This window comes from Pseudonaja textilis, chromosome 5 (assembly GCF_049901715.1).
Source record: "Pseudonaja textilis isolate UNSWEBS1 chromosome 5, rPseTex1.2, whole genome shotgun sequence".
NCBI classification, from domain to species: domain Eukaryota; kingdom Metazoa; phylum Chordata; class Lepidosauria; order Squamata; family Elapidae; genus Pseudonaja; species Pseudonaja textilis.
Genome location: NC_141994.1, coordinates 71903035 through 71916520, shown reverse-complemented (window position 1 = coordinate 71916520; position 13486 = coordinate 71903035). Strand labels below are relative to the sequence as shown.

At 42.9% G+C, this 13486-nt stretch overlaps 1 protein-coding gene across 1 annotated transcript in view; it reads left to right on the top strand.

Annotated features, from left to right (window-relative positions):
* Positions 1–13486, top strand: part of PLXNA4 (plexin A4) — a 546538-nt gene that overhangs the window by 102334 nt on the left and 430718 nt on the right. The window lies entirely within an intron of this gene.

Below are 13486 nucleotides of genomic sequence, written 5' to 3'. Positions count from 1 at the left end.
GCGAAAGATACATTCATCAAGAGTCAAGAATCATCAGGTACAACACTTATTGATAGTCATAAGTTACAGTAAGAATAGAATAGAATAGAATAGAATAGAATAGAATATTTATTGAGAATAGACTAGAATAGAATTCTTTATTGGCCAAGTGTGCTTGGACACACAAGGAATTTGTCTTGGTGCAAATGCTCTCAGTGTACATAAAAGGAAAGATACATTCATCAAGAGTCAAGAATCATCAGGTACAACACTTAATAATAGAATAGAATAGAATAGAATAGAATAGAATAGAATAGAATATTTATTGAGAATAGACTAGAATAGAATTCTTTATTGGCCAAGTGTGCTTGGACACACAAGGAATTTGTCTTGGTGCAAATGCTCTCAGTGTACATAAAAGGAAAGATACATTCATCAAGAGTCAAGAATCATCAGGTACAACACTTAATAATAGTCATAAGTTACAGTAAGAATAGAATAGAATAGAATAGAATAGAATAGAATAGAATATTTATTGAGAATAGACTAGAATAGAATTCTTTATTGGCCAAGTGTGCTTGGACACACAAGGAATTTGTCTCGGTGCAAATGCTCTCAGTGTACATAAAACGAAAGATACATTCATCAAGAGTCAAGAATCATCAGGTCCAACACTTAATGACAGTCATAGGATACAACAAGCAATCAAATCATACTAGGAAAGAGTCCATATAAATCGTAAGGATACCAGCGACAAAGTTACAGTCATACAGTCACAAGTGGGAAGGGATGGGCGATAAGGAGTGATGAGAAGATTAATAATAATAGTAGTGCAGACTTTGGAAATAGTTGGACAGTGTTGAGGAAATCATTTGTTTAGCAAAGTGATGGCTTTTGGGGAAAAACTGCCCTTGTGTCTCATTGTTCTGGCGTGCAGTGCTCTATAGCGTCGTTTTGAGGGTGGGAGTTGAAACAGTTTCTGTCCGGGATGTGAGGGGTCTGTAGATATTTTCACAGCCCTCTTTTTGATTCGTGCAGGATGCAGGTCCTCGATGGAAGGCAGGTTGGTAGCCATTGCTTTTTCAGCAGTCCTAATTACTCTCTGGAATCTGTGTCTGTCCTTGTGGGTTGCAGAACCAAACCAGACAGTTACGGAAGTGCAGATGATAGACTCATAGGGTTAAGGGACTTTGGAGGTCTTGTAGTCCAACCTCCTGTCCAAAGCAGGAGATCTTACATCATCCTGGACAAATGGTTGTCCATCCTTTTCTTAAAAACCTCCAGCAAAGGAGCACCCAGTTCTGGGAGGAAAACTGTTCTATAGATTAATATTTCTCACTGCCACGAAATGCCTCCCTATTTTCAGGTTGGATCTCCCTCTCAGGAGCTTCCACCCATTATTTCTTGTCCTACTCTCAGATGCTGTGATGACCCAGAGTATATCAGAAATATAACAAAAACCAAAACATAAAATAAAGTCCTTTAATGCCTTCAACTTCGCTTCACTGTTTAGTAGTTCGCAGTGGAGGAGTAAACTATTTTCAAAACAACATTTCAAAGGACAGAAACACAGTTCACATTCAAAGAGCCAATAACGAAGCAAAAACCAAAAACAAACCGCACTGAATAAAGTTCCACGACAGACCAGGATAGATAATTGCCAACTTCAGGAAGATAACCAGGTACAGTCTGTTGGAAGAACACCAACCAAGATAAACCTTTAGGAATAAAACACTAATTTGTCTCCAGCGTCTGTTAGCACGCAGGTCCAAACGCTTATGCAAATCTCACACCGGCAACCCATGAAGAGGATCATGGCCCTCTCCTCCCAAGTAGACCATGTTTTACCCTGACCCTCTCCTCCCTGCGTGCCCTAGGATGGATAGGGGATGGGCCTGGGTCCTCCTCTGACTGCTCAGCCGGCCTCATGCCCTTCCCCAGCCTCCTCCACCACCTCTGGAGCCACACTTTCACTCCCTGTTGGCTGTTCCTCCTCTTCCTCAGAGTCAGACTCCACCAGGGGCATGACAGATGCTTTGGAGAATAAACCGATACCCTCTTCCCTGTGGCAGCTGTTAAGTTTTGGAAGATAGCAATAGACTTGTATACTGCTTTATAGTGCTTTACAGCCCAAATGGTTGTCCAATCTTTTTCTTAAAACTATCCCGTGTTGGAGTACCACAATTTTTGGAGATAAGTCATTCCACTGATTAATTGTCCTCACTGTCCGAAAGTTTCTCCTTAATTCCAGGTTGTTTCTCTCCTTGATGAGTTTCCATCCATTGCTTCTTGTCCTGCCTTCTGGTGCTTTGGAGAATAGCTTGACTCCCTCTTTTTCGGGGCAGCCCCTGAGATATTGGAACACTGCTATCATGTCACCCTTGGTCCTTCTTTTCATTCAACTAGACAAACGCAAATTCTGCAACCTTTCGTTATATGTTTTAGCCCCCAATCCTCTTTGTTGCTGTTCTCTGTACTCTTTCTATCGTTTATTTATTTATTTTATTTATTTTGTCAAAAGCTTACAATACAATGGAAATAAGAATAAACATACATTTAAATATAAGAAATAGGAACTAATAATTGGGGACAATAGGACACGGACGGTAGGCACGATTGCGCGCTTATGCACGCCCCCTTACAGACCTCTTAGAAATGGGGTGAGGTCCATAGAGGTTAGTTTGAGGGTAAAGGATTGTGGGGGTTTGAGCAGGTGATAACAGAGTCAGGTAGTGAATTCCAGGCATTGACCACTCTGTTGTTGAAGTCGTACTTCCTGCAATCGAGTTTGGAGTGGTTTACATTAAGTTTATATCTGTTGTGTGCTGTTGTATTGTTGAGGTTGAAGCTGAAATATTTATTAACTGGTAAGACGTTGAAACATATAATTTTATGTACTATGCTTAAGTCCAATCTTAGCTGACATAGTTCAAGGTTGTCTAGAAGCTCAAGCCTGGTGGTGTAGGGCAGGGGTCCCCAACCACCGGGCCCCGGACTGGTACCGGTCCGTGGAACATTTTCTACTGGCCACCGGTTTGCTGGGCACCGCCATCTTGTTTTGATGAGAAAGTGCTTCCAGTGAGCTTTTCCGGTTGGAAAGCGGCGTTTGGGTCCTGAAGGAATCCTCGCGCCTTAGTTTCATCGAAGGGGAGGGCGGCGGCTTCGAACGAAACTAGGGTGCGAGGATTCTTTCAGCACCCAAGGCAAGGCGAGCCGAGCGACCGTCCCGAAGCCCATCGACAAAGGTACAAAGGAGGAGTTGAAGGTGGCGGGGAGAAGCGGGGGACGGCTGGCTGGCCGGTCGCTCGGCTTGCCTTGCCATGTGTGCTGATGCCGGTACCGGGCCGCGGATCATTTTGTGATGCTGGTACCGGGCCGTGGCACAAAAAAGGTTAGGGGCCACTGCTGTAGGGTAAACTGTTGCGAACAGAGGTGTGTAGTACTCTTCTTGTAAAATACTTCTGGACTCGCTCAATTTTATTTATGTCTGATATACAGTGCGGATTAACATTCAACATCTTTTTTATATTATGGCAACCAAAACTGGATGCAGTATTCCAAGTTGAGAACAGATTAATACGATGTCCTTGACTTTCAAATCAGAAACCGGTTGTGCAGCAAAAAAGCTGGTTTATGAATTCTGGTGCAGCTGGGCAAGTGTGTGTGTGTGTGTGTTAATCTCATTCTCTTGTTCTAATTGTCTGATTGACATTTCTCTTTGAAATGCCAACTTGTATTTGTTCCTTGGGAGGAAATGTTTAAGGAGTTGAAGTCTTTTCTCCATGGGACCAAAAGTCTTAGAGAGAGAGAGAGAGGGAAGAAAATTTAATCAATTTAACTCCTCTCTCCCCAAATGCAGTTAAGTCCTCGACTTATGACCACAATTGAGCCCAATGTTTCTGTTGATAAGCAACAGTTGTTCAGTGAATTCCCCCTCCCCATTTTATGACCTTTCTTGCCTCCGTTGTTAAGTGTGTCGTTGCAGCTGTTAAAGTTATTAACACGGTTGTTTAAGTGACTCCGACTTTGCTTGTCAGAAGGTCACAAAAGGGGATCATATATGACCCTGGGACACTGCAACCGTCGTAAATATGAGTCAGTAGCCAAGTGTCCGAATTTGGATCATGTCACCGTGGTGATGGTGGAATGGTCGTAAGTGTGAATACCGGTCATAAGTCGCTTTTTTCACTGCTGTTGTAACTTTGAATAGTCATTAAACCACTGTGGTTAGTTGAGGGCTGTGATGACTCGGAGTGTAACACAAACGTAACAAAATCCAAAATGTCCTTTAATGCCCCCAACTTGGCCCCGCTGTTCAATAATACTCAGTTGGAGATAAAACTTACTCAAAAATAGTCTTCAAAAGTAGGCAATACAGTCCGAACTTAATGAGCAGATAGAGGTGAAATAAAAAAACCCAAAACAAACTACAATGAACGAATTTCCACAACGCACCAAGATAAGTAATTACCAACTTCAAGGAGATAACAAGGCACAGTCTGTTGGAAGGACGCCAACCAAGATAACTTCAGCCCAAAATAAAACACACTTTGCTTCTGGCAACACTGTGTTTTAACCGTCTCTCTTATATACTATTCTCCCCAGCTGCAACCAATGAGGGGGATCATGGCCGCTTCCTCTCTCGTAAGCCAAGTTGTTTCCTTCTCCATTCTGCCTTGCATGCTCTAGGATGCAGAGGGGATGGGCCTGGTTCTTCCTCTGACTGCCCAGCCTGCCCTTCCCCAGCCTCCTCCACAACCTCCGGAGCCACCCCTTCACTCCCTGTTGGCTGTTCCTCCTCTCCCTCAGAGTCTGGCTCTAACATGGGCATGACAAGGGCCACCTGTACTTGATAAAACTAAGGATATAGGTAGTCCTTGACTTACAACCACAATTGATCTCAAAGTTTCTGTTGCTAAGTGAGACATTTGTTAAGTGAGTGTTGCCCTGTTTTATGACCTTTTTTTGTCATAGCTTCTATGTGAGTCACAGCAGCTGTTAAGTTGGTAACATGGCTGTTATAAGTACATTTGGCTTCCCCCCATTGATTCTGTTTGTCAGAAGGTTGCAAAACGGGACCAAGGGACACTGCAAGCGTCATAAATACGAGTCAGTTGCCAAATGGCTGGATTTTGATCACGTGACCATGGGGATGGTGCAATCAGAGGTGGTATTCAGCTGGTTCTGATGGTTCTGAAGAACCGGTAGTGGAAATTTTGAGTAGTTCAGAGAATCGGCAAATGCTACTTCTGACTGGCCCCGCCCCCATCTATTCTCTGCCTCCCGAGTCCCAGCTGATTGGCTGGGTCTTCTTTGGTTGCCCTGCACAGGAGAACGGAACTGGAAAGCAGGTTAGTGGGGTGGGGAGGGAAGGGGGATTTTGCAGTATCCTTCCCCTGCCACGCCTACCAAGCCACTCTGTCCAAGCCACACCACACCCACCAAGCCACACCACGCCCACCCAGCCACGCCATGCCCACCAAGCCGTACCCAGAGAACCAATAGTAAAAAAATTTGAATACCACCACTGGCTGCAATGGTTGTAAATGTGAAAAATGGTCATAAGTCACTTTATGACCATTGTAACTATAAACAGCTTGCTGTAAGTCGAGAACTACCTTTAATGCTAATAGCATTAAGAGTGGGATAGAGAGTAGATCTATTTACTATGCTTCAGAATTAAGAGCATTCCCCCGCCCCTGTTAATTTACCCCAGGCTAAACAGTTCTTGGAAAATGGAGATATGTACAGAAGAAAAATTCATTTTATTTATTCCCATGGAGACGTAGAGATTAATGTTAGTTTTGCAGATTGGAGAACGGGTCATTTAATGCGCACGAGTTTCTCCCACTTACATTTTTATTGCTTTTTACTTGCATTTCTGAGTAAAGCATCTGTGCTTGGAAGCTATCTTGATTTTCTCTTTTTCAAAGAAAAGGTAGGCAATCATTTTTATTTTTTTTTTGTCCTTGTGTATAATTAAACTCTGCCTGGCAATGACACTTTCTAGCAACTTCGGATGGGTGGTTTTTTTTTTGCAACCAGAATGAGATGCTGAGATGTGTTTTGGAGCAGCGAACCTCTCTCTTCAATCAATAATATATCAGAATGCTGATGTAATGGCCTTTTAATTAATTCTACATCTATCGGTTTTACTTTTTTGCCGCAGTGTTTATCGATTCCATACCCTTGTTTTTAATTTTTAGTCTACAGTTTCTGCGTGGAACTGCCTTTCCCATTTCCAGCCCACTTCAGCTGCTCCAGTGTGAATGAAAAGTTCTGGGGAAAATGCATGATGTAATGAGAAATACAAAAAAGCCGTGTGCAGCAGCAGCCCCAAAAGCCAACGTAGTCCTAAGTTGCATTAACAGAGGGATACAATCGAGATCAAAGGAGGCACTAATACCACTCTATAAAGCCTTAGGAAGACCACACCTAGAGTCCTGCATCCAGTTTTGGTCCCCACACTATAAAAAAAGAGGTTGAGACACTAGAAAGAGTACAGAGAAGAGCAACCAGGATGATTAGGAGACTGGAGGCTAAAACATACAACGAACGGTTGCAGGAACTGGGCCTGGCTGGTCTAGGGAAGAGAAGGACCAGGGGAGACAGAAGAGCAGTCTTCCAATATTTGAGGGGTTGCCACAGAGAGGAGGAAGGGGTCAAGCTATTTTCTAAAGCACCAAAAGGCCAGACAAAGAATAATGGATGGAAACTGAACAAGGAGAGATTTAACCTGGAAATAAGGAGAAACTTTCTGACAGAACAATCAACCCATGGAACAGAAATTGCCCTCGGAAGTTGTTGGGAGTGCCATCAGTTGAGACTTTTAAGAAGAGACTGGACTGCCATTTGTCAGAAATGGTGTAGGGTCTCCCACTTGGGCGGGGGGTTGGACTAGATGACCTATAAGGTCCCTTCCAACTCTGATTATCTGTTATCTGTTAAAAAATAGCAGGAAAAAAAAGGGATAGTGGTGTTTTTCATTGACTGGCTGCCCAAATGGATTAGAAAGAGACTCTGGAAATAATGCAAAGAAGAGCAACAAATACTGTTAGGCTAAGACATATGAAGAACGGTTTTAGGAATTGGGTATGGCCAGTCTAGAGAAAAAAAGGACTAGGGGTGGCATAATAGCAGTGTTCCAATATCTCAGGGGCTGCCCCAAAGAAGAGGGAGTCAAGCTATTCTCCAAAGCACCAGAAGGCAGGACAAGAAGCAATGCGTGGAAACTAACCAAGGAGAGAAAAGCAATTTAGAACTAAGGAGAAATTTCCTAACAATGAGAACAATAAACCAGTGGAACTGCTTGCCTCCAGAAGTTGTGGGTAACTGGATGTTTTAAAGAAGAGATTGGACAACCATTTGTATAAAATGGCATAGCGTTTTCTGCTTGAGCAGGGGGTTAGACTAGAAGACCTCCAAGGTCCCTTCCAGGTTTGTTATTATCTTATTTTGTAAACCTTTTGCATCTTACATAACTTTCCTACAAACCAATATTTTACCCAAAGGCTCTTCTTAATACCATCGACCGCTTTTTCTGGAACTATTTTCCAGGCTCAGATTTGGATTCAAAGGAAAACTAGTTCTGGATATTTTGGGATTTGATGGTCCACCATATTTCCCGGCATTTTTTTAAAATTTATCAGCCAACTTCTGGATGATTTAAGGACTGGTTCTCTCATTCCCAGGGTGGCACAGTAGAATGGGTTTTTAGTTCCAGTCGTAGTTTGGACAGTATTCTTTGAATGGTGTGGTTTTTTGATGTGTTTGAAAGTAAGTCAGTCAAGCTGCTATGTGTTGTGGTTCGCCAGCAGCCTGTGCAGACGGCAGCGGAATCGGATAGTGGGGAAGAACGGGGACCAGCCCGGGAGTCTGGGGAGGACTCGGATGAGGGTCCTGCATCCGATGAAGAGATGGGGCCAGGACCATCTGGGAGTTATGTGCTGACTCCGGAGCCTCCAGAGTCTGGCAGCAGCGAGGCAGAGGAACAAAGGGAGCCTCTTTCCAGTGCGCGTATGCGCAGAGCTTCTCGAAGGCAAGAGCAGCTAAGACAAAAGGGGCGACTCAGGAGTAAGGCTTGGAGGTGATTGCCCCTCCCCTAAGGTATAAAGGAAGTGCAAAGGTAGAGAAACTTTTGCGGGAAGCAAAGTTGCTCTCTCTGTTCAGATTAAGCCTTGAAGCTCTGTGTGGACTTTGTACTTTGGTTGGTTTTTTTACAGTTCATTTGGCACTTCAGTTGTTGGCAGCAATTCAAAGGAGAGAAAGGTGAGTGCTTATCTCGAGGAACTGTTTGGGACTCATTACAGGCTGGGAATGCACATAATTCCCAGCGCTGAATTAAAACAAGAGTTGTTTTAACTAAGTGTGTGCTTAATTGTGGTCCCAGGAAGCCTTGATCAGAATACTATGGGTATTTTTGGGGTGGGGGTAGGGGTGGGGGCTAAAGTTAATAAAAAAAAACCAGGGACTAATAGAATTAATGTCAGATACACATACAAATAGTCCTTGATCCTGGGACATTGCAACTATCATAAATACAATCTGGGTGGCCAAGCATTTGAATTTTGATCACGTGTCCATGAGGATGCTACAATGGTCGTAAGTGTGGAAAAAAATGGTCAAAAGTCCCTTTCTTCATCACCATTGTAACTTGGAATGGTCACTCAATGAACAGTTGTAAGATGAGGACTAGTTATACTCTTGTGATGTCTGAAAATAGAGTATATTCTCCTCGCCATAGTCAAGAGCTCTGTTTCATACCTCCGTGAGCCCTTAAGGAGAATGTCCAATTGCTCAAATCTAACTCACCTTAAAAGGCTTCGGAGAGTCCCTGGCTTCAGTTTCCCTCTGGGGGACACTCCTAAGTTTAGGCCTACTTACAGGAAGGATGCGCGGATAAGTATAATCCTCCCCAATTATTTCATCCTGTGACTTATTTCAGGGAAGGTTTTCTTTTTTTAATTAAAAACCAGCAGTGAAACATGTCAAACAGTGTTCCCCCCCCCGCCTTACAGACCTGTCTATAATTTATGCCTTTTAAAAGTTGACTTTTCCTAATATGTGCTTAGGTTAAAGGCAAGGCTCCCTAATGCATATTTTAAAGCACGTTTTCCTTAAAGGGACACGTCGTCTTCTCCTCCTCTTTTTAATTCAACTTTTCTTAAATAAATACTTTTCGAATAAAAAACGAAGATCCTTCCTTAGATTCCTTTTATCGTTTCACCTGTATCATAGCAGAATCCCCTTAGACAGATGAGATTATTTCATGTAAAAAAAAAAATAAGTTAAGAGACAGTGATGGATTGCTTTGTGTTCTGATATACAGGAAATCCACTGAAATGGAAACCGGGAGTATTCTTTGTTTGACTGAACATATTTTAGAGAGAGAGAAAAAAACCCTCTTCTTTGTCTGATAGTGTGCTGTTTCAATTTAGGGTACAGAGTGGCAGCTTTTATGCGCGAAGTAAAATTTCTGTTGCTGAGCGAGACAGTTGGTTAAGTGAGTTTTACTCCATTTTATGGCCTTCCATAGAATCGAATCGAATCAAATCGAATTGAATAGAATAGAGAATAGGAATAGAATAGAATAGAGAGTAGAATAGAAGGGAAAATAGAATAGAGAATAAATAGAATAGAATAGAATAGAATAGAATAGAATAGAATAGAATAGAACAGAATGGAATAGAGAATATGAAATGGAACAGAACAGAATAGAACAGAACAGAGAATATGGAATGGAATGGAACAGAATACAATAAAAGACAGAACAGAATAGAATATAGAATAGAATATAGAATAGAATATAGAGTAGAATAGAATAGAATAGAATAGAATGTAGAGTGGAATGGAATGGAATAGAGAATATATATATATATTATAAAAATTAAAAACTGTGACAAATTTCTCACCACAATTGTTAAGTGAATCACCGTACCTTGAGGATGCTGCAGCTGTTGTAAATGTGAAAAATGGTCAGGTTGTTTTCTGTGCCATTGTAACTTCAAACGGTCACTAAACGAACTGACGTAAGTCGAGGACTACTGCATTGCTCCGAGCGTCAGAGCACAATCTTGAACTTTCAGCCCTTCTCCTGGAGGGACATGAAACACGACAGCAAGTGATTGCTTTGGACAATCCTTTTTTTTGTCGTGCTGCTAACAGAACTTAAGTACTAACATCCTGCATTTAAAACAGACACCTTGGTTCCAGTTTCTCAGGGATGGAATATTTTTAACATCTCTCAACTCTGAAGACCTCTGGGATAAATAGAGTTGATGGAGACAGCAGCGTCAACACAGATGCTTCACACTTGTGTGCTTGTTAGGGGAAAGGAGATGGTATGCCAAAAATACCTGTTTGAGAGAGAGAGAGAGAGGGAGAGGGAGGAAGGGAGAGAGAGAGAGATGTTTTCTGGTTAAGAATGGTTAAAATTAGAGTTGAGAACAGTTTGCATGGATTGAAATCAGTCTTCACTGCAGATATTTCATTAGCCAACTAGATAATACCCTCTGTGCTAGAAGGCTTTTAGCCTTGATGGTGTTATCCCACAATTCTTCTCCTTCCCTTTCTCCTCCTCCTCCTCTTTCCTTTTCAATCCTCCTGCCTTCCTTCCCTTGCCTTCCTCTTCCTCCACCTCCCCACACCTTTCTAGCACTGATGATATTACCTAGTTGGGTCATGAAATGTCTGCAAGAAAACCACCCAGCTCAGAGAACACCAAGGACCCCATAGTTGTTCTCCTCCTCCCCCTCCTCCCTTCTAGCTCTGATTATGTTCCCTAGCTGGATCATAAAATGTCTCCAAGAATACCACCAAACTCAGAGAGCACTAAGGATCCCACAATCCTCCTCCTCTTCTTACCCCCTCCCCATTTTCCTCCTCCTCCCCCCATTCACAAAGCCCACTCCCTTCTAGCACTGATGATATTTCCTAGTTGGGTCATGAAACGTCTGCAAGAAAATCAAGCTCAGAGAGCACCAAGGACCCCATAAGTCCACCTTCTCTTCCTCCACCAACATTTCTCCTCCTCCTTGCAAACCCCACTCCCTTCTAGCATGGATGATGTTCCCTAGTTGGGTCATGAAACATCTGCAAGAAAACAACCAAGCTCAGAGAGCACCAAGGGCCCTACAGTATATAGGGTGGCACATCAGAACAGATACGGCTCAAAACAAGAACGGAGAAGGAAATTCTTTACCTGCCTTTGAGTTTAGTTAAATCCCATTATTTTCTCTATTTTGGGAATCTTAACCAAGATTAAAATAACGAACCTGGTTAATGTTAACTTTGATCCGACATTATATCTGTATCATGGCTAAAAGCCCCACCGGTCTTCAAATATTTGAATTTTTATCTATCCATAACCGGAAAAGTAGGAATGTCTATTGTACATTTCTTTCTGCGATGGGTAACATGTCCTTCGAGGTGACTGCCTCTATGGGAGCATAATTTAAGCAAATTAGCTTGTAATTGAATATGAAAAAAACCCTATAATGTGTTGAATTGATGTCAAGGTATGGCTTTATGGCTTTTAAAGTTACTCGGGAGTTTTAAAAAATTGCTATCATTACATTTTAACTGCAGGGAGCTAATGCATAATTGCATGATCTGAATTGTATAAGAGGATGCAGGTTTTTTGAGGGGTAGAAGGAAACTCTGCATATTGTTTTCCTCTTAGTTATTAATGCTGAACTGGTAGTATCAGGGTTCTACCCTGTTGAAAAATGCAACCTCTTGCAGATCTTTGGAATCTTTTAGCTCCCCATCCTGGTTGCCTTTTGGTTTTGTGGAGATGCAGCCACAGATTTTATTTATTGTTTTTATTTATTCCTGAAGAAAATATACACCCTCGGTTCATTGTGACTCTGGGCAGCTTACAGAAATGAATGTAGGAGAAGAAAAGGCCGAGCCTGGGGGTAGAGTCAAGAGAGGACTTAGCCTAGAGTTGTTGCATGACCACAAATGCTCCAAATCCAGCCCCTTTTGAATTCTGCTGACTCTTATCTAGTGCCTATTTGTTGCTGTTAGTTGACTAGATTTTTATGTATAGGTAAAGGTAAAGGTTCCCCTCGCACGTACGTGCTAGTCGTTTCCAGTTGTAGGAGGCAGTGTTCATCTCCGTTACAAAGCCGAAGAGCCAGCGCTGTCCAAAGATATCTCCATGGTCATGTGACCGGCATGACTAAACACCTTTGAAGGCGCACGGAGCGCTGTTCCCTTCCCACCAAAGGGGTCCCTATTTTTCTACTTGCATTTTTTACATGCTTTTGAACTGCTAGGTTGGCAGAAGCTGGGACAAATAATGGGAGCTCACTCCGTTATACGGCGCCAGAGATTCAAACCGCCAAACCGCCAACCTTTCTGATTGATAAGCTCAGCATCTTAGCCACTGAGCCACCGCGTTCCCCCTTTTATGTATAGGCCTGAGCGATAAATCTTCTTAGCTGGAACTTAATATATGATCCTGAATCTTTGCACCTGAAAATAAAACCCAACACGAAACCCAATAACCCTCCACCCTTCCTGGCAACAACGATCAGTCCAGCCACTTGATGGGCTTGGTATCACCTTGGTGGGGGGGGGGTCTCCAGATCCACTGGCAAAACCACATCTTCAGAACTTTTTGAGAGAGTGTTAAGGTGGGGACCATTCTTATTTCTGCAGGGATGAAATTCTACAGGGAAGGAGCCAACCACGGAGAAGAGGGGAGCCATAACATCTTATTTCCAATCTCATCTCTGCAGGGATGGTGTTCCTTAGGGAGGGAGCCACCACGGAGAAGGCCCTTCCTCTTGGTCCCATCAGATATGGGCCTCCTTAAAAGAGGGCATTCGTAACATCTTTTGCCTTCCTGCTCTGGTGGGTTGAGTGAATGAAACTGGGGAAAAAAACGGTCCTTCGAATGATCTGGCCTTAGGCCATGGAGGGCTTTGTAATTGGGTTCAAATCAGCACCCTGAATTGGATCTGGAAGCAAGGGAGGTGACACATGTGCAAATATGGACTTTCATGAAACCGTCTGGGCTGCCACATTTTAGAATAGAATAGAACAGAACAGAATAGATTTAGAATTGAATAGAATTGAATAACAAAAACCTGGTTCCAAGGAAACAAACACTCGATGAGGCTGTTTCAAACTAATTGTCTCCGATAAGAATGAGCCTTGCCAAGGTTGTGCAAGGCTGCCAAGAACATTAGATAAAGTTGCCAAGAAATATTTCAAACCCAAAAAGTTTCCAAATACAAACGAAGAGAGTCTGAACGTCCACAAGGCTTGAGTGCAAAATTTCTTTGCTTCCTGCAAAGAACTCTGGTTTCTCAGCTGGCTTTTATCTCTGAAGGGAGGGGGCACTACCTTGCAGCCTTATTCTGGAGTCTCCTGTGCTGCTGCAGCTGCTCTTTCCTTCGAGCAGCCCTGCATGCATGCACACTTGGCACAGGCTCCTCGGGGTGCTCTTCCTCACTGCTGCCAGCCTCCACAATCTCCAAAGGCAGCACTCCACTCC